This window comes from Cavia porcellus, unplaced genomic scaffold (genome assembly GCF_034190915.1).
Source record: "Cavia porcellus strain 051 isolate PalLab524CR breed Dunkin Hartley unplaced genomic scaffold, mCavPor4.1 scaffold_6, whole genome shotgun sequence".
Taxonomy (NCBI): domain Eukaryota; kingdom Metazoa; phylum Chordata; class Mammalia; order Rodentia; family Caviidae; genus Cavia; species Cavia porcellus.
In genome coordinates, this window is record NW_026947489.1 from 85925847 (window position 1) to 85953033 (window position 27187).

The window sequence follows — 27187 nt, forward strand, 5'->3', positions numbered from 1 at the left end:
TGCTAGTGGATCAAGGAACATTCTGTTATGGCTCAAACTCAGGATTATCTCCTCCCTCAGCCAGCGGAGCTGCCAGCGATCCTGGAGGCATCTGAAAGGGTTTGCTCATTCATGCATTTATCAGGCAAAGCAGCACAGAGGCTGCTTGTGAGGAAGACAAGATAGCAAGCTTCTAAAGGGAAAGGGAGGAAGTGACAGAGCAAAATCCAAACCGCGTTGTGGATATACATATGTGTATGTATATATTATATATTTATATGTTTTCTTCTTAAGCGGATGTTATCATTTAGCTCAGTGCCTTTATTAAGGAAATAGATACTTTACTAAAAGAAAATTGTTATCAGGATTGAGGTGTGAAAGTTCTTCACTGTCACTCAACCAAAGCTGCTTTCAGAGAGGGAGGTGTACAGGGTCAGGTGGGGTTGGGGGTTGTGTCTGAATGCACAGAGAGATCTCTGCATTGGGAGGTTCCAAGTCGGGCCCAGCAAGCAGGCAGGCAGTTTGGCAAACAGGTATCTCCTCCCGTGCCAGGAGGAATGAAGGCTGCATAATACAAGAAGATTCTTATTCTATTTCCTGGTAAGAATTTTTGTGGGCTGTCATTTAACCTGTGTGGCAGTGGGGCAGACTAGAAAGTAGCAGGCAGCCTAGGTTAAAATTAATTCAATTATTTGGCACACCTGTGTTAAGCACTTATAGGCTAAGCTCTGTATTAGATTGGAGGCTGAAGTAGAAAAGGAGATAAAATGTCTGTTCTGCATGGAGAAAATGTCTGTTCTACACTCTCTTTTGATCTGTGGATTCTGTCTCCTCTACTCACCATCATTCTCAGTGAATCTCTGAGGAGAGTTCTACTTAAAAGCTTCTTATGGTGTGACCCACAGCCCAAATCTGGTCTAGCACCTAGTTTTATATAATTCAAGATGTAAGAATGGCCTGTGCATTGGAAATAGTTGGGGAAAAGAAAAATAATGCTTCGAGACATAAAAATTAGGCAAAAATTTGTTGGACCCTGGCACACACCTTAGTTTGTGTGTAATTTGGAACTGCCTTCAGTCTACAATGGCAGAGGTGAGTCAGTTTGACAAGAGACCACGAGGATTGAAAAGCCTACATTTTTGCTATTTGGCCTTTACAGATGGCCAGTCTGAAGTCTCAGCCCTTGCTCACCACATTCTCCTCCAAGTTCACTCTAGTCAGACTGGCTCCAGCTTTCTGTGGCAATTATTCCTGTCAAGCAAAACTGTGTTTTCCATACTGCCAGATCCTTGGATGTTTTTGTAACTTGATCTTTCAATGGCATTACACACAGTTGGCATTTCTTTTCTTAAAATATGTTTTCTTTGCTTTTATGACACTTGCTTTTTTTCTCATTGCTTCTTACCTTACTGCCTGCTTTACCAATCCACCAGTTCGCTGTACTTCTGTATCCTGCACCTGCCTCACGGGAGACATTCGAATGCCACAGAGCCTCTCCCTAAAGCCATGCCTACATCTGCCCCTCTCCACCCCTGCTTTCTTTCTCACAAACTCTGCAGTCCCCTTGCTCTTCACTTGCACAAAGGCAAACATCGCTGTATTTTTGGATGACTGTGTTCTGTGGTTTGGTGACAGCTCCCAGGTCTCTATCCTTGATTCCATTCATGAACACACACAGGCGTCTGGATCTGAAGAGATGCAAAGCCAATGTCCTATTGCAACATAGTTCTAAACAATGTGAGCTCCAGAACAGTGCAATAACTATAACCTTTGGGAGGGAAGAATAAAACCACCTGTGGACTGAAACTTGTGGAGAAGATTTTCTAATCCTGTGCAAAGAAATGCAACATAAGCATTAGTGTCCTGAAATTCCTCCTCAGAGAAGGACTCACCAGCCTCAGGCTCACTGTGTGAACTTCAGAACATATTTACTGTTCTCTGGGACATTCTCCAACCCTTCTAGGCTGTTAAGAATCTTTCAAGGTTTCAATTGTTTGTTGTCCATAGTATTGTAGTCACAAAATTTGCAGGTTGCGGGAAATTCATAATCCACATAATTAGTTATTTCCAAATTTAATTTTGTGATACTTGAGACTATTCAGGAATGCACATGTCTTGTTATCTCAGCAACTGCTGTACTGTGCACCATAAAGCTTGTAGTGTATACTGTGCAAACAACTGAAAATTTGAGTCTGGGGTTCTAAACAAAGCCTTGATGAAGCTTCTAGTCCAAGTGAGTGGATCACTTACATGGCATGTTGCCTTTTTAAATGTATGTCTTAAAGTGAACCCGTGAACCTGATTACCTTAACTTGGTAAGCCTGAATGTGTTTACTAGCAGAGATGTGAAGGAGCCCTGGATTCCTTTGGCCTGGGGAGCGCTGCCTCCCTCTGAGGCCTAGGGTGATACCAGATGACCCTTGGCATTTTCCAAGTGCCAAGGTGTCTCTTGGCCTCTTCTGCTGGCCTGTGGGATTGTTCTGTATATTCTCAAGATAGAGCTCTTGGGAATAGCTGAGAGTTCTGCCCTTTATTTAGTCGCCCTGTCTGGGAACAACCAGATTATTTTCCTCTTTGGCATGGTTATTTCATTTACAAGTGTTTCCTGGAATAAACAACTCCCTCATCTCTTCCTGTAATTCTCAGGAGTGAGTTTCCCTTCTCCCTACACTGTATCGGTGAATGGCAGCTACTGTCACAGCATTATAAAATGTGACAAACTGGATATGATCTTTATGAATCTGGCACAGAATGGGTTTCTTTATTTCCAACTATATTGTGCAGGGAATTGAAGATTCTCTATGAAATCATATTACACTGAAAAAGCACTGAGTGGATTTCAGTCACCCATTGCACATATGGTGGTAAAGCGGTGCATTTTGGGGAGAACGGATGATCAGCAGACCTTAGAGAAGGGAGAGAAGGTGATATTGGCACCATCTCAAGGCCCAGAGACTTACCTCAAGCCGTGACACTAAGCAAATGGCTAAACTGAGGTTTGCTCTAGAAGAGACTTTAAAGGATCATGAATAATTTTTAACATTTAAAAGCATACGTAGAGTTCTCTTCAGAGAATGATTGCATCAATTACTGGTGTTGCAAGCTAGAATCATCATCCTTTTCTTGTGTTACAGACTCTGTCTGCACCAAAATGTCTTCCTTATAGACTCTCATATTAAGGAATGATTTTTAAAAATAAACCCTTGAAATGTTTCCCAAGGTGCTGCTGACATGATCCTTTCTTCAGATATCATGAGGGTTCCACACAAGATCTGTTTATAATAGTATCATTCAGAAGTTTCTAAAGACTTACTTAATTTTTTTAAATAGTCAAAATATTAATTAGCAATTTCTTCTGCCACATGGATGCCTTTAATCCAAAGGGAGCTACCTAGTGTGGAAGAATGACATTGTACCAATACTGTGGCATCATCAGACTAAGATTAGAAAATCAGCTGAGGAGGAAATGCATGCATCCTGTACTGTGGCCTGCAGTGTTCTTAAATCCAGAGTGCTACAGACAGCATGTGGTTCCTGGGTTGTGCATTTCCTCCAAACATCCATGATGCTTTGCATCATGGCTCTGGCTCCCCATTATCTCCAAAGCAGAATGTTTTAACATGGCGTGAAGGGTTTCAGGCCCTCCTTCCAGACTCTCTCCACCACCCACTGCAATTCCATGTGCATTTCAAGCATCAGCTCTGCACAGTTGTCACAGTTCAGTAAACGAGCACGCTGCTTTTACACCTGTGGTTTTGGACGTGTCTCCTGCTTCCTACCCAGGGTGCTCTTATACCCTTGCATGCCTCATTCATATTCAGGTCAATGCTCACCACTATTTTTTGAGTGGTATCCCTTCCAATAATCATGTAGATATTTAATCCCTAGTCTGACAGTATTGAAGCCTTTGCAAGGTGACTGAGCAGAGGTGACTGGGAAGGTAGAGCCTTCATAAATGTGATTAGTACTTGAAGTTGAAGGGAGAACTCACACCTTTCTGTGTCTTCTGCCATGTGAATGCATTGCATTCCTTCCCTCTGGACAACACAGCGACAAGACCCTATCTCAGCAGAGGCCAGCTCTCACCAGACATCCATCATACCTGTGCCTTGATCTTGGACTTCTCAGCATCCAGAGTTGTGAGAAGCATATTTCTGTTGTTTGTAAATTTCCTGTCCTGTGGGCTTTTGTTACAGTAATATAAACAAAGACAGTCATGTTCTGGAGGAAGCGCTCACCAGCCTTCCTTTTGTATTCTGTGTACCTCACCCTGCAACAATAATTTTCTCCTTTATGTGGATTCAAGACCTTGTGAGTGTCTTTGCAGTAACAAGTGAACCATAACACTGTTATTTATTTAGTTGTTTTTTGTTAGGACATGTTTGTGGTACACAATGTTTACATTCCATATGTGGACTTGGTACGAGTATGTGATACATCTTAATCACATTTTTCATCGTCTGTCTCGTCCCTCTGTCCCCACTCCACTCATCTGCAGATGCCCTCCTTTTTTTTCTCTTTGTATGTGTTTGCAGTACCCAATGTTTATATTCCTTGAGTGGAGGCGGTACATGTACGTGATACATTTTAATTCCTTTTTAAAATCTCCTATCCTTCCCTTTCCTCCTCCCTGCCTCTATCTCCCGATCTCCTTCTCCTTCGGGAAAGATCTAGCTCCCTATGTCCTATGATCACCTTTTATTTTGCCCTTTATTTATAGTTTGGGTTTCTCATAAGAGAACCATCAATATTTAAGCTTGTGCGTCTGATTTATTTCACTTAACATTATGGTCTCAAGAGTACCGTTATTTACGTATCTGCTCTCCTTCTTTCCTGGACTAGGTGTTTCTTTCTTGAGGACAGAGACTGTATTCAATTATTTTTGGCTTTTCTAGCATCTAATATCCAACACATAACAGGTGTGGGTTGATACATTAATGAATGATTGAGTAATCAATGATTAATGAATTAAAATAATCTTAGACCCTGGTTCATATTTATTGAGCTGCTGTTTCCACTGCTGTACTGGAGCTGTGGGGAATACAGTTATTTTTCTATTGATGGGGTCTTCATGGTTCAACCGTAAAGATAAAACTTCCATACTTAAAGCAATTGGAGCATTGACTGACAACTGGTGTCCTATAGCGCAGTCATTGTGGAAGTGCTGTATCAGAAAAGGTTTTGTGCTGAATTAAATTTGGAACATTGCATTTATGTCCTCCTCCCAGAGATGACCATGTGCATATGCACATAAATGCTCTCAGAAATCCTACAATACAGAATCCTCTGTAAATTCTGAATCTCAAGTGACGAAATGGCCTTTTACTGTGTGGGTGATACCTCCTAATAACCCAAGGTTCTGAGGGATTTACTGATTTAAAGAACAGAGATAAGGGTCGAATTGTAGAGAAACAGAGATATTACAGTGGGTGTGAATAGGTAGAAAAATATCCTACTATGAGGCTGGCTTTGGGGAATTAAATGAAGGGAGAGTTTGTAGTCTGGGTTTATTTGTCTTGCTTTTACTTTTCTGTTTTCACTGCGTGAAACCATCCCTGGGCTGCTGGGTGACTTTTGCTGCTGTGGGAAGTTGTGGAGACCTTGCATGTGCCAGGGTGCCGTATGTTCATTGCCATTATTACATTGCAACCCTGGGAGCTGGAGAGGCTTTCAGGCTATTTCACAGAACAACACCTTTGGGAAGAGAGAGGGGGTGATCTTCCTAAAATTATAAAAGAAGCAAGAGGCAAAGCCAGTGCTTGCTGACCAGATCTGATTCCCAAATACATTCATTTAATCACTGAATGCATAGCATCCGGAAGAAGAGGCTCCTAGGGAAGAGTCACATGGGATAGTCTAGAGACCAGTTGTATTTCCTTCTTTTGTGTAGATTAATTTTATGGGTCAGCTTTCTGGGCCATTGTGCCCAGATATTTGGTCACACATTACTGTAGATGTTTCTGCAAGGTTTTTTTTTTTTTTCTTTTTTTACAGTGAGACTTACAATTAAGTCAGTGGACTTTGGGTAAATCATGTTGTTTTCCTTACTATGGGTGGGTCTTGTTCAATCAGTTAAAGGCCTGAATAAAAAAAACTGACCTGAGATAGAAGGAATTCTATTATAAGACAGTCTTCACACTTAAACTATAAATGTTGGCCTTTACTGAGTTACTAGTCTGATTGTTTTTAGATTTGAACTACAGTGTCATTTCTTTCTGGGTCTCTAGTTTGCAAATTTTGGACTTACTGTTTATGTAATTGTATGAGCCAATTCTCTTTAATATAGTTTTCTCTATGTATATGTAAATATAGCTATCATATATATCTATCATACATGTATGTTCTATTTATTCTGTGTTTCTTGAGAACACTTAATTTGCGAATGAAAGGTAAATCATATAAATGTTATTGGATTATGGTTTTAGTTATGGAGTTAGTGATTTTAGTCACATAGTTAGTAGTTCAAAGGACAGAGCAAGGAAATATTCCCTAAAATGGAACTATCTGGAAGAAATATAATTCTAGAGGCAATGATATACCATCTCAGGCATCTGGCCATCATATAACCAGTACAGCAGTCTTGAAGTATCTTGCACAGAGCAGCTCTTGGGGGCTTCAACATCAAATAAAGGCATCCACCCACCTTGAAATACTACCTTTGTCCATGGTCTGTGACATATTAGTAAAACTAGTTTTCCGAGTCAAGGCTTGATAGTCAGCGTGGATTTTAATGTTTGCTCTTCGAGTTGCTTACCATCTGATTTTTGGTGCAATTTGTTTGATAACTTTTGTCTTGTTTGTAAAATGAGGATAACAGAATATTCTGCAACAGGATTTTGATTTATTTAAAACAGTATACATAAAGAACTGTAAAACAGTACAAGTAATCTATGCCCTGTGATTACAATGGTAATTGTTATTATATCTTGGTATAATTATATCTTGGTAGGAATTTGATGTTTCATCCATGCTAAGCAGTTTGTTCAAAGCTCTTTGATTTACTCAACCTATTTTCTCGTTAATAAAGTTTTTCTATCCTAATTCAACTCTACAACGATCTCTCTACTTTATACTCATTGTCTGAGTTACAGGACCTTGATTCTTTACTTTTCTTTGTGGCTGTTATTTAGTCCCTTAGCAAAAGTCTCCTTGGTCTCCCTCCTTGTCTGTACATCCCGAATCTCTCTTCTATCTCTTTTGCATCACCTCTGCTGACACCTGAGCATTTCAGGTGCAATAAAATAGATTTGCTTCCCTCTTCCTAGCTGAATGGGAAAGGGAACGCCTAAAACAAAGGACCCTGCACCAAGAGAAGAGGCTGTGGAAATATTGTTTACACAGATGGGGTGCTGCTCATGAAAGGCTTTGCTTTGATTTGAAAAGAAATTGAAAGTAAACAGAAGCTTTGATTATCCAGCTAATCAGGCTGAAGGAGGGTCCCAATAAGACTGAACTGAACTCTGTTTTCTCTCCCTGTCCCTAGTGGTAGACTTCTTCTTTTAAGATTTTCTTTCATCTCATGTAAAGACAGTTTTATTGTCAAATTCCTTTCATCTACCTGAATTTGCCTTTAAGCACTTGCCTTGTAACCTTTGATTTCTCTGCTTGAAAGAAGGGGGTGAAATCCTGAAATACTGAAATGGTGTTGATTTCTAGAACTTACATTTGCTTTTTCTTTTGTTGCCGTTGTCATCATCAATTATCTTGGCCTCTACTTTTTGCTTCCTTTCTTTATTCTTCCAAACATACATGTTCTCCAAAGCTGCCTGAGTGGGCAGAAACCGCTCCAATTTCTTTAACTATACCTATATGTACAATTGTATGATATATATATATATATATATATATATATATATATAATTTTTACTGATACAAATATGATACTTAGAAATATTTATAGAGTAACATGATGTTTTGATACAAGTATAATGTTCAAATAAGGATAAATATATCTGTTTTCTCAAAAGAACAATGTTTCAAGGAAAGTATTTGTTTATTGTGAAAACAAAATCCTTCTAGCTTTTGTTATATAATCATCTATAGTCACTCTACTATTCAATAGAATCCCAGATCTTCTCTCTTCCATCTAACTATAAATTAATATCCATTAATCAACTGTTCTCCTTCTCTCCCTCCCAAGTAGTTTTAGAACAAAGAACTAACAGTGTGATTGCATTTTCGTCATTTGGCTTTATTTTATCTCTTTGGCTTCCCACTATCATTATAAATTCTTGATCCTGGTGATCTTGTGTATCTGGTTTGCCACCATATTCCAAGCACCTAACATAGGTCTGGAACATGAATTACTGAATTAATTGATTATTGATTAGTTTTCTAGACATGCTTTCTAACTGCTTTCTTGTTGTAGACATATATGTGTTTTTGATTGAAGAATTTGTCCAAATAATTGATTCATCTAAATTTATCAATTAAGAGATGCCAATTATTACTCAGATGCTCATATTTTCATGGGGTGGGTTAAGTTAATCTTAATTCTGGGCTTTCATAACATATTATGTTGTCTACTGGTGCTTACTCTGCCAGCATCAGCTAAGACTCTTTTGTGAACATTGTGAGAATGCAGGTGTGATGGCAATCTCAGTGCCGCTGACTGAAACTCCTGAGTGGATGCATCTGAAACCCAGGGAGCAGCCCTTCTCTGCCATCCTTGCTTTCATCAGTTACATCAAAGTCTTGAACATTCTTCAGCACAATGCTTCCTTTAGGGATAGACCTTCCTAACACAGGAGAACAAAGGTAACAAGTGACAGTCCATCTTAGTGGCTCTTCCAAGTGTAGCTGGAATGTCATTTCAACAAAGCAGATGACTTCTCAGGGAGACTGAACTGAGACATTCATGTGAAGCAAAAGAGGAAGTTAAATGTGGAGCTGTCAGTCTGAGCAATGCCCTTGCAATAGCCTTCCTGGCATCTCATTTGCATGAGTTGTGAGATAGTGCTCAGCTCTGTCTCATTTGGAAATCTGGAAACCTAAGGGACAGACACTGAGGCACCCACCAGTAAATCCAGAAAGTGTAGCAAGGTTAGTCCTTCTCTGTTAGAGACAGAAATCATGTGCTGGTCACTTCCTGGATGGGAAAAAAGAACCTGTGAAATTATATGGCTTTCCACTTCAGCAAATACTTTCCCAGTTTCGGGAAATTGGTCAGATAAAGAGATTTGACTGTCCTCTAATGAAAGGGAGAAGCCTGCCTGTGAATGAATGAATAAAATTCTCCTCAAGAAAACAAAAAAGATAAAACAACAACAATGATCGAAATCAAATCAGTCAACAAGGCTGAGGGTTATAGCTTTGAGATATTTCACATAGTTACTAAAACTTGTTTGCTTTTCTTTATATCTTTTTCTTCTTTTTTAAAATTTCGTACTCATCTTATAGATTGCTCAATCTGTGGCATTCATTGCTTGATGTTAAGGGGGGAAAAGAAAAGAAAGTAAGGAAAAAAAGAGAAAAAGAACTTTTGAATGAGTATTCAAGGGATAAACAATAGATTTGGAGGAAGGCGAGGTGAGTCTAAGCCAGCAAGTTGGCAAGAAGACCAGATCAGGTTTCCTAGGTTGGGACCTAGAAGTCTGAGAAGCAGTGCAATGCTGGGCTCAGTTATCCTGGGCCCCTGAACAAGCAGGAGCGAGGGAGTGTCTGCCTTGATGTACTCTCCTCTGGCTAATTTGGGACAGGAAAGGCTGTGAACAATGGCAAATATGTCCACAGATTTTGTGCTGTTTCCAGTATAGAATTTCAGAGAGGTGGCAGGACCCACGAAGGAAATGTCAGTGAGCCAGAGCAAACCAGGCCATACAGAGCAGCTAGTTTCCCCACCATTGGTCGTTACTGCAGCAGCAGGACGACCCTGTGTGTCTGTGAGTGCAGAGGGAGAGGAAGCTCAGTCAATCACAGATCTCCTGTGATGGCTCCACCTGGGATGACCTTAGTTGAATGATTTCCTTGCGTGGTGAAAGGTTCTGAAGTAGGTGAGAGAAAGCTGGATTCTCGGAGACTTGGTTGAGAGTGACCCCATCAAGAGTAATCCAGTGAACTAACGAGCAAGAACCAGGAGAGAGGGGGACACCACTAAGAAAAAGCAGCAAGGAACAGCCAGTCACACTGAGACTCCATGCTCAGGCATCGGTACATCATTTCAACAGCCTGACTTTCACCTGCTAGAAGGTTCTTCTTGAGCCTAGATGCTTTTATGTTTCTGTATCAGACAGGCCAGCAGCAGCACCAGAGAATAAGTGCCACTCCTGCCCCAGAGCCACCTTCTATCTGTACAGTAATAGGAGCTAGTGTAGGACCACTGAAGCTCTCTTCTACTCAGGTGGGGAAACTCAAAAGAGTGTATTCTACATTGATCCTCAGGGTTCCCCAGCAGGAGGATGCTCATTACCCATGGCAACTGCTTTGCCATCCGTTCCCCAATTTGCTTCCCATCCCTCTGCCAATGTTTCCTGGGATCGCCTCCAAACTAACTATGTGCACTTGAATCTTAGTCTCGGGATGGTTCTCCAGGGGAACTCAGACATTTACAATTAGAACCAGCATGCATACATGCCATACCAAGATGTAACATCATATAATTTCACTGAATTTGGCACAGCTGGGGTAAGAAATGGTAATTAAAATAACCAAACTGAGGTTTTTATCAATATGGTTTAAAGATAACTGAAGATGGATTTTTTATTCAGTTAGAAAAACCCAAGAAGATTATATAAGTTTGCTTTTCAACTTTTGGCTATATCCTTTTACGGATAGATTCATTCACAAAATATGTCTGTCTATTCAGAAAGGGAGACTTCCACACTGTCAGCTTCTGTTTTATTCCCTGTCTTCCCCTCTCTCTGAACAGCTATGCCACACTCTCACTGAAGACTAAAGGTCCTGGGGAACTTCTGAAAATATTATAAAATCAGTCCTGATGTAAATTAAAAGGTTCAACCATCTGCTCATCTGGAATGATTTAATCTATGTAGAATATCTGGACACTTGTACAGCCTTTGAATTGCTATGTAAACTTTCTGGAAATGTTTTATTCTAACACCGACATTTGCTGACAGAAATACTTATTCTGTAATCTAGAACTTTTTTTACAGCAGAAGGATATTTTTATAATACTATATCATTTTCTGGTATTTTATTATCTCTCTGACTGATTTGGTCATATTTAACATGTAAGTTTTTAAAAAATTTTATTTTAAAGAGAATAAAACCAAACAAAATAAACAGAATAAAGCCAATTAAAACAAAATAGTGAAAGTGATACAGGATTTCAAAACAGGATGATAGGGAATCAGCAATGGTCACCACAATGCCTCTTGTTATCTTCAAAATTGCTCCTCATACCACAGATACAATAAAAATCAACCAAAACAGAATAGAATAAAATGACAAAAAAGGCATTGAATAAAATAAAACAATAAAATGGAACAAAATTAAGCAGTGAGAACAATGTTGGATTTCAAAAACAAGACAGAGGGGAATCCCCCATAGTTGCTATATTTATCATTATCCTCTAAATAGATGCTCAGATTACTGGCTTTAGTCCTACAAAGCCAATCAAACAATACAAGAAACAAGTTACTTTTGTAACTCAGTTGCTGTCAACTCAGCCTTTGATTCTCTGAGTCAGCCCAATGCTTGCAGGCAGTAATGGTGGGTTTTTTTTTCCTGTCTTATCCTATGTGCCAGTTGACTCACAGGAAGGGTGAACTGGCTTGTTTTGCCTCCAGGGCCTCATATGGTTACTGCTGGCTCACTGGAAAGGTGAATTGGCTTCTTGTTTCTCCTCCTTGGCCCTGCAACACATAAGTTCTTAAGGAAGCCTCTAAAGGAGTTTAGTGTGAGTAACCATTTGTTATTATCTGCAACCTCACTGCCAGGTTTCAAGAAATAATGTCTCAGGTCTAGTGTTCATGTATGTCAGGGACTGCAAATTCACAAATATTTTTAATTTTGCATACTTCTCTAAGAGATAAATGGAGGGTTGGGATTATTGATATCACCCTTTTGAGATTTCCTATGAATTCTTTAGGGATGGGCCTTTCTCACCCACCAAGACTAAACTAAAACAATGTAAGATTAAAAAGCACTCTAGGGTAAGATCTTTCTTAGCATAAAATTATCTCTTCCCTCTTGAGTTGTCCCAAGTTATCTGTTGCCCTTGCTGCTGAGTCATCAACCTCTGAGTCTTCCACTTGAATTTTCTGCTAATCCCTCCTATCATTGTGTACACCCAATATATAGTGACTCTGGAATGTCTGTCCTGATGCATTGACCTTCCAGATGCCCTTTGTGTATTACTGAGTTTGTCTCTGTTTCTTATTTCATCTTTTTGTCATACCCCTCATACAGGCAGTTGGGGATCTTGGGGACAGATTCCCTCTAAACATAGATCTTTAGTAGAAAGCCATTTTATGCAGGCAGCACAAAATAATGTATACAACTGCTCCCATAAACTCTATAAAGACTCTTCTCCTTGTAGTTTTGTGTATTCTGGCTTTCATTTTATGGGATACAAATACGACATTGTCTCAGAGGTAGGATTCTGTTCATCTTATAGCTGGTCAGCATTGGTCAAGTAGAATAAGGCTTGGAAATTGACTTAGGAATCAAGGTGTAAGGGCCATCCCTATGAGAATACATTATAATCCTATTCATATTTTATATTCTGTGCTAACAAGCCATACTCCTAAAACATTTCAGCTAAGCTACATGTTTTAAATACTTTTAATGTTCCCAGAACTACAATCTACAATTCATCAGTTATTTAACATGCCACACATTTCAACTATAAAAAGTTCATTCTTACTGTTTCCTGTACCAATTAGTGTTGCTTGAGATATAGATAGTAAATGTGTTTTGGTATTTGCCTACAGTCTGTGTTTTTCTGGTATAATACAAAACGGCTATGTTTATTTAGATATACAGGCTTTTCTCTGCTTTTTTTTTAATGATAAAAGAGATGTATAATAGAGAAAAATAGAAACTAAAACTACCTTTTCATGGCTTTTGGATTTCCCAGGAGTAATGAAAAGGATGCCTTCAATATTCAGATTATTAGGGAGAAAGCGTCATGGGTATCAGGGCTTCCTTTATTCTATGTTCTAGAAAGGACTCTCCAGTGCTGGTGGATGGGAAAAAAGGGAACGGACAGTTGCTGAAAGGAAAACTTGGTGGAACTGAAGTCAAGGGAAGCTGTGTGTTGCTGAGTCAGAGTCTTGACACATAAGCCTTTACTGAAGTAGTGTCTACTGTCAGTCACCACAGCCCATCAACAGTGTGGGTGACCATGCTGTTTACTTAGAGCCAGGGGCTATGCTAGGCTTTTGTTTTGATCAGGGAATATTTCTTTTCTTTTTTTTATTTTAAAGATAATAAAACCTAATAAAATAAAACAAAATATAGCCAATCAAAATAAAGCAGTGAAAGTGGTATAGAACTAACTTCAAAACAGGACAAGAGGAAATCTACAATGGCTACCATAATATCTATTGTTATCATCACAATACTTGTCCATACCATCAGACATAGTAAAATCAAATCAAATAAAACAGAATAAAACCAATCAATGCAGAACATTAAACAAAACAAAACAATAAACTGAAACAAAACAAAATAGCGCAAACAGTATTGGATTTCAAAGCAATACAGAAGAGAATACCCAATAATTGCTGTAGTGTATACTGTTATCCTGCTAGTAGATGCTCAGATTACTAGCCTTAGGCCTGCAAAGTCAATCAAACAATACGAGCATTTAGTTGGTTTTCTATCTCAGTTGCTATTAACTCAGCCTCTCCTCTGAACCAGCAGGTTGCTTGGGGTTGGGGTGGGGGTTCTTGATTTTTAGCCCTCATGTCAGTTGGTTCACGGGATGGGTAAACTGGCTTCTCTCTTCCTGGGCCCCACATGGCTTGCATAGCTTATGGGAAGAGCAAACTGGCTTCTTGTACTCCTCCCAGATCCAGCATGGCTTCAGCCAGTGAATGCTTCTTCTTCTTCTTCTTCGTCGTCGTCGTCGTCGTTTTCTTCTTCTTTTTCTTCTTCTTTCTTTTTCTTCTTCCCCTTGCTCTTCTTCTTCTTCTTTAAGACAAATGAGGCCAGAACAAAACTGATCAGAACAGAACCATGTAAGCAACGCAGTACTTCACCATAAGACAACCTGATATTAACAGTAGCTACCACAATCAGTGAATGCTTCTTTTCATCACTCATTACTACATGATCTACTGGCCCCTTGGGAATATTATTTTTTTAATTTTTACTTTGAAAAGAATAAAACCAAATGAGAAAAAAATAGGGTCATTCAAAACAAAAGGATGGACATAATACATAATTTAAAAGCACAATACAAAGTGCTCTACAATGGATACCATGATGTCTCTTGTTATCTTCAATAAAATTGCACATACCATCAGGTATAATAAAATTGAACGTAGCAGTACAGAACAGAATCAATAAAAACAAAACATTGGAGACATTATAAGACTTCAAAAGAAGGTAATAGTCAACCCAGAATGGACATCAGAGTGAATCTTATTGTCTTCAGAGTAGTTGCCTATACTATCAGATGATGCTATAAAACATAACAGATTTGAATAAAATCAGTCAAGACAACACAGTGAGGGGCTGGGGATTTAGCTTAGCGGCATAAGCACCTGCCTTGCAAGCAGGTAGTCGTGAGTTCGATCCCCGGTACCGATAAAAAAGAAAAAGACAAAAAACAAAAACAAAAACAAAAAACAAAAACAGACAACACAGTGATCAAACAAGACACTCAAATAAAATCAGTCAAAACAAGGCAATGAAAGTAATACAGGGTTCCAGATTAAGTTAATAGGAAATTAAAAATGGTTACCATAGTATATCCTGCTATCTTTGGAATAGTTCTCTATACCTTCAAATCTAGTACAAGTAGACAAACTGGAACAGAATAGAACCAAACTAAACAGAGTGATGAAAGCAATATGGGCTTCGAATCATGATACAAGATTACCAATGTCCTCTGCCTTCCCTATTTAGACAATTCCTCCCCTTTCACTTTCCCTGGGTGCGTTGTACATTTAGGGTTTAGATTAGGGAGGCAGCTCGCTATTTACCTAATTGTTCTGAACCTTTTTACCCCTGAGCTTGATCTCAAGTTGTATTCCTTTACCTACAAAAGCCTCAAGATTTTCCTTCCTTAGAGCTGGGTAGTTCTCCATTATATAAAAGTGTTATGTCTTTCTAAACAGTCTGCAGCTGAAGGACGAGCTACCCCCACATTTTTCTGGTTTCCTGTCACATAGAGCATTATTTTCTCATCTTCGAATTTCAGTCCATAAGCCGTCTTTCAGGTTAATTCTATTTTTTATATAGAGCATCTTGCTGGACCCTATCTCCTGATCCACTCTGCCTGTGTTTCTTTTTATTAGTGTATCAAGGCCATCTGTGTTAATGATTATGGTCAAACTTCTCTGCCATGCTAATTTTCTGCCTTTGGCTGTCTACTTTCTCCCTTCATTGCACTGTCTGCCCCATTCAGTGAGCCTCCTCTGCCATTGTTCTTGAAACCATGATCTTTTTTTTCTTTCTATCTAGAATGTCCTTCAGTGTTTTTTGTAGGGTTGTATGCTTTCACGAACTCCCCCAGTTCCTCTTTGTCATGGAAGTATCTTGTTTCTCCATTAATTTTGAGAGATAGTTTTTCAGGGTATATCAATCTGGGTTGGAGATTATTTTCTTTCAGGACTTGGAATCCTTCACTCTAAGCTCTTCTTGATTTGATAGTTTGTGTTGAGAAGTCTGTCATGATTCTGATGGATTTTCCTTTATAGGTGATCTGTTTCTTTTCTCTGACTGCTTTTAATATTCTGTTCATGTGTTGAATTTCTGGGATCTTGACTATTATATGTCCGGGTGTAGATCTGTTTTGGTTATAGCTGGCTGAAGTTCTGTATGCCTCCTATATCTGGATATCATTTTCTTTTCCTATGCTTGGGAAGTTTTCTTTAATTATTTCTGTAAATAGCCTTTGTATTTCTTTTGTGTTTACCTCTGCTTCTTCATTCACATTTTTTTATTCTTAAATTATTATAGATCCTTTAGCCTTTGTATTGTTACTTCCTGGTTCCTTGTTATTTTTAAGAGATCTTTCCTTTCATGATCACACATTGCAAACCTGTATTCAATGTTTGATAGTCTATCTTTAGTTTCTTTCAAGCAGTTTTGCCAGCTTTCACTGGAGTTTTTAATTTCCTGGTAGTCTCTTTGAATCTGTTATACATATTCTAGATTTTTTTATATTCTTCATTAAAAGTTTGTCTCCTCTTTCTACACCTCTCCATTCTTCCATCTGTGCTTCTTGAGAGGTACTTTGCATTTCTTTTATTATTTTTCTTATGTATTCCTTTATTTGTATTAGAATTTCTGTTTTTAGTTCTTTTATAATGTCACAAAGATAATTCTTTATGTCAGATGCTGCTTTTTCAGGCACTGCAGGCATGCAACCCCTGATCTCTTCTGTGTTTACCTTTCCTGGGCCAATACTGTTTCAGTTGGAGGCTGGAGACCTCTTGTTTCTTCCCCTTATCATGTTTCTGGTTTCTTCCAGATGAGTGGACAATGGGGGTCCCTGGCACTTCCTTATTGGGTGCAATTACTCTGAATAATGCTGGGATTGCCAGGGCTAGGGATTGATACCCTCCCCAGTCTGCTGATGACCACTGAATTATAAATGGGGGCAGGGCAGGCTGGTCCCTCCCTTCTGAGCTGATCAACCACTGGGAGTCTTCACCATGTTAGTGTGTGCTGTGCAGATGGGGCCAGTCAGGTATAGCTTCAGTGGACCTTGTCCTTGGCTATTGGACTGTGCACAAAGACAGGACTCAGTCCAAGCAGTTCTCACCAATCTGCTCTGTGCTAGGAGTGGCTGACTGAGGCTGCTGCAGTTCTGGTTCCAAGCTTATCCTGCTTGACTCCAAAATGTCACTTGGACAATTGCCTACTCCCATGGAAGGACTGATTTCCTTGCACTCACTGTGAGCCAGTGCAGATCTCCAAGCTGAGTGCTATTCTCTGCTCTGCTGCTCCCCTCCAGGACGGTGTCCTTCTGCTGACGCCCTTAGGCTCTCCAACCCCCAACTGCACCACAACTGCATGTCTTTGGAATCAGCGGTGTTTCATATACAGTGGGACCAGCTCCGGTGAGAGCATGTCTGTCCATGATTTTCATCTTTTTTCCCCTTTAGTTTCTTTCTAGGTTAAGAGGATCTATCTCCTTCCATCTAGTCTTCTCTGGGATGTTTTATTCCAGCATCTGAGCTGTTTCTTTCAGAGAAGCTCTTTATTTTGTTGCTTATTGATTTGCCATCTTCCCAGCTCCTCCGGGGCAGATTATTTTTGTGCTTGGATACTGTTCTATCCCTGCCAACCTTATCTTACCTGGATATCTTATCTCTTTCTTCCTTTGTGCAAGGTCCTAAAAGATTTTCAGGCCATAAAGAAAAGCAGGGTGCTGTGCTACAGAAAAAGTATAGAGTGTTGGTGTTTGTCATGACGTGAATGGTGTGAAAAGTCTTATTTCCACATCTTATTTGTGTTTAGCTAAGTGAAAACAGCTAGAGATTTTCCTTGAAGGAAAAAAACCCCAGTGAACTACTCTAACCTGACCTAAATGTATAGATTAAATTCTCTGAACTTGATTAGTAAGAATTTAATTATATGTTAAAAGTGTACTTCAGACAGTTCTGTCGTGTAGGAAGCAAGCTCTGAATTGCTTTGATTAGATTAAGCAGCTCTTCCTAAGATAATCGAATCTTAGGCTGATCTTGCCTCATTTGTTCTTTACAGTTTGTCCCTCTGCTTTGGTCTGCTCCTAGCTGGCCACTTATGAGAACTTATTTAATAAGGTATAACAAATCTCTAGCTATGTCTTTGCAAGAAACTTCATTCTTCTTCCTCAGAAAATTTACTTTAGTTTCTGTGTTCAGTGAAAATATAATATCCCAGCTTTAACTAGGTATAAGGCATTTATATTTGAGGAGAAGAAGCAGTTCTGAGTGGAATTCAGAGAGTGGTGAAGAAATATCTACATGATGTTTGTGCTTTAAAAGACCATGTGGTATGGCTTGTATCTAGATGTCTATCCAAAGCCTCACGCACTTAGGTGGGGCTTTTCAGAGCTGGCTGGAGCTGAAACTGTGTTATTAGAATTAAGGATGTTTGAAGACTATATTGGTTTAGCATGGTTCTGCGTGCAGATAATAAGAGAGCCTACCCTGGGTGTGGGTTACACCAACTTACAGGCTTGTAGCCTGGATGGAAAATAAAGGGAAAGGTGGGATATAGGCTACTGTGCTGCTGCTCCTGCCTACCATGCCTTGGACTGTTTCTCCTCTACCATGAGCTTCTGCCTTGCCACCCGGTCTTGGAGCTATCTTACTAGGGATTGAAACCACTACAAACTGTGAGCTAAAATAAATCTTTCTTTGTTTAACTTGTGAATGTCAAGTATTTGTCTCGGCAATGAGAAATGCAGCTAAGATACAATGCGAATAGCAGATAAGCATATAAAAACGTATTTAACAAATTCTAATTATTGGGAAAATGAAAGTCAAAACCACTTCATACCCATTAGGTTTCGCATATCAAAACAAAAAGAAACAGAAAGTAAATGTTGTCAAGGATGTGGAGAAATTAGAATTCTTGAATATTGTTGACAGGTATGTAAAGTGACATGGCCACTATGGAAAACAGTATGGTAACTCTTGAAAACATTAATACTAACATTATCATATGATACAGCCATTCCACTTCTGGGTATATACCCAAATTACTTGAAATCACTATATTAAAGAGATATTTGCACACCTATGTTCAGAGAACCATTTTTTCCAGTAATCAAAAAGCAACCAAGAGTTCCTCAAAAGATGGTACAGACTGTAGTATACACAATAGTTGTACACACATAGACTGTACACTTAAGATGGCACAGATTATGTGTATACTACACATCAATAGAATATTATTTTGTCTTAATAAGGAAGTATGTTCTGACACAATACAACATGAATGAACTTAGGGTACCATTATGCTATGTGAAGTTGTCAGTTCCGAAAAGATAAATACTATATGATTCTACTTATATGAAGAACCTAGAGTTGTCAAAATCATAGATACAGAAAGTAAAATGGTGTTTGCCAGGGCTGGAGCCATAAGGTAATGAGGAGTTACTGTTGAGTGAGTGTGGATGTTGAGATTTGTAAGACAAAAAGTGTTCTGGAGATAGTGGGGATGTGGGAATGGCTGCTCAGCAAAGGGAATGAAATTAACACTATTGGACTGCACACTTAAGATGCCACAGTTTATGTTACATATAATTTACCACTATTAAAAAAACACCATGTATGGAGGAGGTCATAGAATTTCACATATTTTCTAACCTTGCTCACCAGAATTGTAGATCAGGAAGACATTTAAGGTGGTAATACAAGTGAAGAGCAAAGAGTGGGGATTTTTGTGCAGTTCTCTGATTAAAACACTTCCTGAGACTTTTCAAGATAAAAGTGGTTATGTGAGTGGTAACACAGATATCAGTGTCTGATTATAAGAAGAAGTTTGTTAATGAATTAGGCTACATATTCAACACGGGTGTGTAGAGGGCCTCTATTCCACAGGGTCCTTCAGGAACCCAGGCTGATGAAGGTTGCAACATGTTATGAGCTTGCTCTGTCATTATGGCTTTTAGAGTTGTTCAGAGGAAGAGAAACAGAAGAAGATAACACGGTATTATTGGAGCATCATACTTAGGGTGACAAACATTTTTCCATTTGAATGTTACTGGTCAGAGCTTCAGGTATAATGTCAATTTAAGTGTAGATTGAGAAAATGGTTTACTTTTCCTGGATACCCAGGAAGAGGCAAATGTAGTGGAAGTTCATACATGCATAGAATTGTTTCTGCCACAACGAACTTTCTTAAATGCCAGAAATTAATAGAAAGTTCTACCATGAACCACACACATTCTGAAAACATCAAATCAATGTTGAAACTGTAATTGTCATCCCACTTTTAGCATTCTAGACAATTAGTTCCAATATCTATTAATTTATATATGCCATGTTTCAAGAAAAGTCAGGATTTCTGATGAGAAAAGTATAGAAAGATATACAATAAATAATGGAGAAGGAGCAAAATGGTCAGTTTTGAGCTGTCCAGGCTTAATGTTGGAAATTAAATGCTGTCATTTTTCTGAGCTTTGTTTATCAGGGACTATAACTCATTTCTTATACTGGCTTGGATTCTTATATTTTATATAATGCACACACACAGCATACCAAATAGCTTTTCAATAGCAATTTTACAAAAGATGGCAAATTTTTGGTCTTCTCAATAAGAAGACATAATATTAACTTTGCCTTGAAGGCATTTCTATGGGGAACTAGTATAATAATCTCTGCATGTAGCTCTTCTGGCTATTTGACTTAATTCAGGGACAGAGCTTAGAGGATTGAAGAAAAGAATATTTAACAAATCCTTTTTCCTATCGCTGGATATCAGTCGTCCCACTGAGAGTTTTAACATTAGAGGGATAGATCATAATATGAAGATCAGTGCCTCTGTTCTTAAGCATAATTATTCTATGTTATTGGTTGAAGGAGATCCACGTATTTTAAATGGAAGAGTTGACATTATGCTAGTAAAATTAGAGAAACTGGCTTGCATTGTTACACTGAGTGTGAATTTTACAGTAAAGGACTTAGAACGTTGTCTTTTGAACTTAAAGAAAGTTTGTTAAATTAAATCATGTGTGCCAGGGGCTGGGGATTTAGCTCAGCGGCATAAGCACCTGCCTTGCAAGCAGGCGGTCGTGAGTTCGATCCCTGGTACCGATAAAAATGAAAAGACAAAAAAAAAAAAAAAAAAAAAAAAAAAATCATGTGTGCCAAGAACATTCCTATGTGGCCTGATTTTCACAGAGGTGATTTGACAGAGGTTTGGAAGGATTAAAGCGCATGACCTATTTTGGGGTGACTGACTCATGTGTGGTTCCCATCCCTGCAATCAAAGTTTTCTGCAGCCTGCCTCTGATGCTTTTAGCCAGCTAGTTATAGCTTTCCGACTCACCCAAGCATAAAGGCACACCACAGACACCTGAATGTCCCTTTCAGTTAGCACTTTGGGTGTTACTTATTGCTTCCTGACATAATCTTTACCTTGTCAAACTCTCCTTTCTGATATCCAAGTTGAAGCCTCTTCTTTCAAATCTCCTCTTGATTCTGCCACTTTGATTTTGCATGACTGAAAAATTAAATGTGCTTCTTTGGCATCTTATTTTCAGATACCATCCATAGATTTTGGTTTGTATGCATTCTTCGACTCCTCGTTACTGTTAGTTTAAGATCAGGTCAGCAATCCCTAACCTTGTACCTCTTCTTATCAGATGGACCAACTGTATTTTCAGAAAACTTATTTCAATAAAGTTGGAGATGAATCAAGTGGTACCCTAAAAGTCTTTAATTCTTGTTCACATTCTCCAGGTAAATTTGAAGTCATAGCTACTCAAGGGTATGCCAGTTATGCATGATAATTTTTCATGAAGTCAATCAATAGAGGGCTGATTTTGTTAAAAAGACTAACAACAAGGTTTATTATACAGCAGGTGATCAAATGATACGGTGAATGTTTCAATTAAAAGCTTATGACAAAGCTGGATGTGGTGGCATTTACCTTAATCTCAGCACTTGGGAAGCTAAGGAAGCAGAATTTCTGGGATTTATAGGCCAGTTTGGGTTACTTAGTGAATTCAAAGCCAGTCTGAACTATGTAGTGAGACTCTGTCTCAAAAAAACAAAACAAAACAACACTAAACACTTACTACAGTAAAATAGACATTGCCAAGAATGATTGAATGTATTTGACAAGAGAGGAAATATTTTGAGGATATTAATAGAAATACAAGTTTTATTATAATACATTATAAAATTTAAATATTTATCATATTTTGTGATCATCCTTTGTTGATCAAAAATTCTATTTGTTGTAATTTCTGTCAAATAAAAGCATGATATGTCCTCCTCTACCTTATTCACAGATCTGGTACTATGTGACTCTTCCCCAGCGTCAAAATACCATGAAAATAAACATTTTAAATCAATTTTGAATGTAGAGAAAGCCAGGAAAGTGCAACTAAAGACATTTATGAAATAGAATGTCCAGAAGTGCTTCAGAGAGTGGCAAGAATGATGGGATAAATACATTTGAAGAGAGAAAGTATCTTGAAGGGATTGATGGCAATGTGTGTTTTACAGTAATGATTTAAAAATGTTTTAAAAATTCACTGTATTTTCTGATCATACTTTGTACTTGGAACCCATTCTTGAGAGATGTACAACTCAGTCATTATTTGGATTTCCTTTATTTTCAAGAATTTGAAAACACTTTTTGCTCTGAAATACCCTTCGATTTAAGCTTCATTCCTCAAATACTTGATAATGGCTGGGCTTGATATTTTACAATTAAGTAGAGATTGAATTCTACGTACAGGAGATAGAGGTTAATAAATTGTAAAGTTAGAGCACTTGGGATTCAATATACATTATTAATATCCTTTAACTAGAAAATCACTAAAAGTTCTACACATTTGTGTTTCCAAGCAGATTCTGCAATGTCTGACATTTTGATCTATGTAAAAGATTGTACTAACAATGTTTGCTTCTTAACTTGATTCATCAAATTGACTGCTTAACTTCTGAGTCTCTTTACTGTTTTAGTATCCTTTTGGGAAGTTTTCACTGTGTAGGGCTAGGTAGTTGCAAGAAAAGAATTCAGGTATATTCACTGGGTTAAACTCTGTACTTTGATAACCGTATATTCTTGTGTTCTACTGGATGCTAGGAGCAAAGCTCTGGAATTATCATTTACCTGGTGGCAGGAGCGAATAGGACTAAATGAAGAGTCAAAACATTGCACTGGAGGGCTGTATTTTACAGAGAGGTTTATGTGTCTGTGGCTACTCCCAGATTCTTTCTGTTGTGTTTCCACTTAACTTCCAGAATTGAAGTTCTCAGAGCCTGTGCTGCTTTAAGTTCTTCACAAGAGGTGAGAAACGTGTCTTGAATTCTCTGTGGTTCCAGAGAACCAAAGTAAAGGTGACATTAAGTAGTTCCCAAAAGTTCACAGAGATTAACATGCTGCTAAATTATTCAAAAGGATCGACATTTCTTTATCTTATCCATATGCATCACTTGGTTATCCAGCCAGTGCTGCAAAGTTATGATGAGAAATTTTAAAGATAAGATTAATCAGAATATCCCCCTTTGTTAAAACATCAGCTCTAAAGCTAGATTTTTTTTTTGAAAAAGCACTCTCTGTGGGATGAGGATCGACCTGAAAAATATAATTCCACTGCATTGTGCTGATGCAGCTCTTCAGTCCTCTCTCAAAAACAAGTTTGTTTGTACCCCCTTCAGCAGTGATAGGTACTGTCTATGGCATTAACAGCCAGGAATGGAGAAGTAGGGGAGGGAAGAAAGGAAAGGTGTGTGTAAACATGCACCTCCTGTAAAAACCAGTGAGGTAACTGGACTGGCTTGCTAAACCCTGGTTCTGGAAAGCCACAGACCTTTCTTTGTTGCCCTTTGTTGCCCTGTTTGCTCCTATGTTGGATTGAGTTACACTACAGTCGCCACACTGTATTGTTTTCTCCTCTAAAATGAATGCCCATCAACCTAGCTTTGTGTGATGCAAATGACAGTTTGTTCTTAATCTCTCGGAGGGCACCTGCACAGGCAAAATTTATGCCTATTTACTCTTTTTGCCTTCTGGGTCCTTGCTACGATTTGGTGCAGATGCTGAAACCCGAGTGTGCTGAAAATGCTTAAAATTATGGTGAAGGAAATCAACATGCTTCGCTTTTGAGGATAATTTAGTGTAAGATACTGTTTTAGGATAATGAAGTGTAAGTCACTGTTGATTTGACAACTTTCACTTTTGGACCCACAGAAGGATAGCTGTAAAACAACAATGACAACAACAATAACAACAACAACAACAAAACTGATGAGTGGATTTAGTACTTGGCAAAAGTTTGAGACTTCTGGCTGGAGAGAGGCTGTGAAGCAACTTCAGTGAGCTTGTTGATGATTCTGCTGACCTGACATACACTGATCCTTAGCTGCAAGGCCTCTTGGGAACTGAGCTGCACTGTTTAGAAAAATACTATGAGTCTATGGAGGGAAGCAGGAAGTCACCCAAGATATTCACACTCCTAGCTGATGCTGTCGGGCTGTTGCGGAATCTCAGTGGAGTCCCACTGGAAAGGCTAGGACGAAAGAATCTAGCAAAAGACTGGCGAGCAGAACCACAAACATAAGAGAATTTCATTGTAGGGGATAGAGGTGGGGGAGAAACATTTAGTGAGGCTGGTGAAGTAAGCAGGATTCAGGTCATTCTAAGCCCACCTATCCAATTAAATGAGGAACTTTATTTTACATTTTAAAGAGAATCATACTCTTTAGATTTGGGGATATGTTGAATAGCCACTTGAAAGCTCAAGTTTTCCCAGGGATAAAAGGATTTTTTGAGGTAGGAGGAATTGACCAAAAATTGACGGATGAAGTGTAAGACACTGTTGATCTGACAAAGGCCATTACTAAAATGAAGAGTAACAGAATTCCTTTTAATATTGAAGTAGACAGTCACAGGAAATTGTAAAAATAATACACAGTGGTTCTGTGGGCCCTTCTCCCAGTTTTTGTCAATAGTAACATGGTATGTAATTATAGGGTGATGTCAAAGTCAGGAGAGTGGCATTAGTATTGCCCTCACAATTTATCCAGAGGTCACCCTGCATCATTTTGTGTGTGTGTGTGTGTGTGTGTCTTGGCTACCTTGGTTACTTTTCTCTCAATGCTGGGATAAAATGCCCAACACCTAAAATTAAGGAAGGAAAAACTTCTTAAGCTTACAGTTTGTGGAGGTTTTAGTCCATAATTAGTGGAGGTTTAGTCCAAAGCAGAGTGGCAAGACACAGGGACAACACTTTAAGGCAGCAGAAGACAGCATCGCAGCAAGAACAAAAAAGGGGAAACAAGTCTCTCTTCCTCCCTTATATTGTATGCAGACCACTCCCCTCCCCTTGGTGGTGTAGCCCGCAAAATCTCAGTGTTCTCCTCTTGTACAGGATGGGGATATTTACAAAATAAAAAGCCTGACTCCCTGCTGAATCCCTTAGCTAAACTTCTCAAGTTGACACCGTATCAACCATGACAGTGTGTATTTGTGTGATCTCATCATATGCATGAGTAGATTTGTTACCACCACAACTGATCCATCAACTCAGCAGTTCTCATGCTACCCTTTCATAGTCATATTCACTGGTACCCCTCACCCCATTGCTCCCTAGCATTGTCTCTAACACTTCAAAGTCTACTCTTACTCCATTTCTAAAATTTGGTCACTCTGAGAATGTTATTGCACTAGAAATATGCAGTATGAAACCTTTTACAATTTTCTGCTCCCACCTTCAACACAATGACCTTGAGATTCATGTAAGTTGTTTGGTGTATCAATAATCAGGAATGTAAAGAGTCTACCAGTTTTTTTCTATTCTTATCACATTCTGGTTGGTAGCAATTTAGATAAGTATTACCTTGATACAGGGGACAAAGAAAGTAAAATAGTAGCTAACCCCTAAAGGAATTTTGCATTAAAAGTAAGAAGGACAAATGTTACACACGCTATATCTGGAATCCATGGAACTGAGTGACCTTTTTCTCAGCCATAGCAGTCATAGATCCAGAGATCTGCCACTGTTCTTTACCCCGTAACTTGGGCTTCTTTGGATTTCTGTCTGGGTGGCAAAATGGGAACCAAACTAGCAAAACTTTGTTTTCTTCTGTGCTGTGTGTTGGGAATTACAAACAGTCATGAAAACTAGACCTTGGTTTGCACCCAGGATCTGCCTGAAGCAAATTCCATCCTCTGTGAAGGGAATCAGATGCTTCACATGTTATGTAGAGGGGTTTGAAACCTGTCTTCTCTACCCATAGAGCTATTAGGGGTATTAAATGGGATAATGCATATTATTAAAATGATATTTAAACTGTCAGGGTTTATTTGAATTGAAAATGATAGTTTTAATATTGATGTGTCCTAATGAAAGGCTTAAAAATTACTTTCCTCCTCCAAATCCCCAGTTCTATGATGTGAAAGGGTGCTTGGGGGTAAGAAAGAGCAGGGCAATCAGATCTCATTTATTAAAAGCTCTGTCACATTGAAAATTTACCTATTTTTCCATGCTCAGTTGTTAAATCTAAAAGTATATGTAATACCTACTTTGAAGGATATTGCAGTGACAGATTATAGGCATAATATTGTCATATTATGGAAATATATGAATAATGTTACAAGAATAATATGGAGGTTGGTCTGTAGTAGGTTTATAACAATGGGAGCTTTGCTGTTATTACCACTACTTTTTATGTCCTGTGAACTAATTTCTTTTGTAAAATACATGGTTACTAAACTCTCAGGGTCAATGTCACAGGTGAGGATTTCATTGCTTGCCTATAAATGTGACCCTTATTAAAAAGGTGACACATCCTGGTCCTGCTAGATTGGAGGCATGATATAGTGAGAACACTGATTTTGGAACACAGAGATCTGACATTAAGCCACAGTTGTGTTATTCCTTTCTTAGAGACAGGTGACATAATCTTCTGACCATCAGTTTTTCTTTATCTGTAACATGGAAGCTACTGACACTTTGCCTGTGGGCTGTTTTTAAAATTATGAAAAGCACCTGATGCAAAGGCTGGTATCTACAGGTACTTGGTAAGGACACGGATCCTCAAGCTTTACCACTTCAAAATAAAAAGGTAAACGATCCCAAGGTGCAGGAGAAGTTATTTCTTCTGGCACTCATGCTCTCACCTACTAATTGAAGGGTGGTGAAGATCAGGAATTGAAACCTTGTGGCCTGAGGGCTGTATTTTCTCCACAGAGGGACTCTGATGAGCAGCAATATGTCTCTGTCTCAATCTCTTTCTACTTCTTTATTTATCACTTATTTTTAGTATATGGGCTTGAATGTCGTTAGGAGTGCAAGGACTCACTAGTTCCAAATGCCTCCTCATTCTCTATTACCATTTACTAGATTTTGTCTCAAATGTATTCACACACCTGGGCATTTAAAATGTTTGAACTAGTTACA

General features: G+C 38.7%; 1 protein-coding gene across 1 annotated transcript in view; it reads left to right on the top strand.

Moving 5' to 3' along the window:
* The first annotated feature begins 220 nt into the window (after positions 1-220).
* Positions 221-27187, top strand: part of LOC134476529 (uncharacterized) — a 236317-nt gene continuing 209350 nt past the window's right edge. Inside the window, exon 1 of the mRNA XM_063251301.1 lies at positions 221-234. The gene's annotated coding sequence lies outside the window, so the exon portion shown is untranslated. The remainder of the gene's footprint in view (positions 235-27187) is intronic.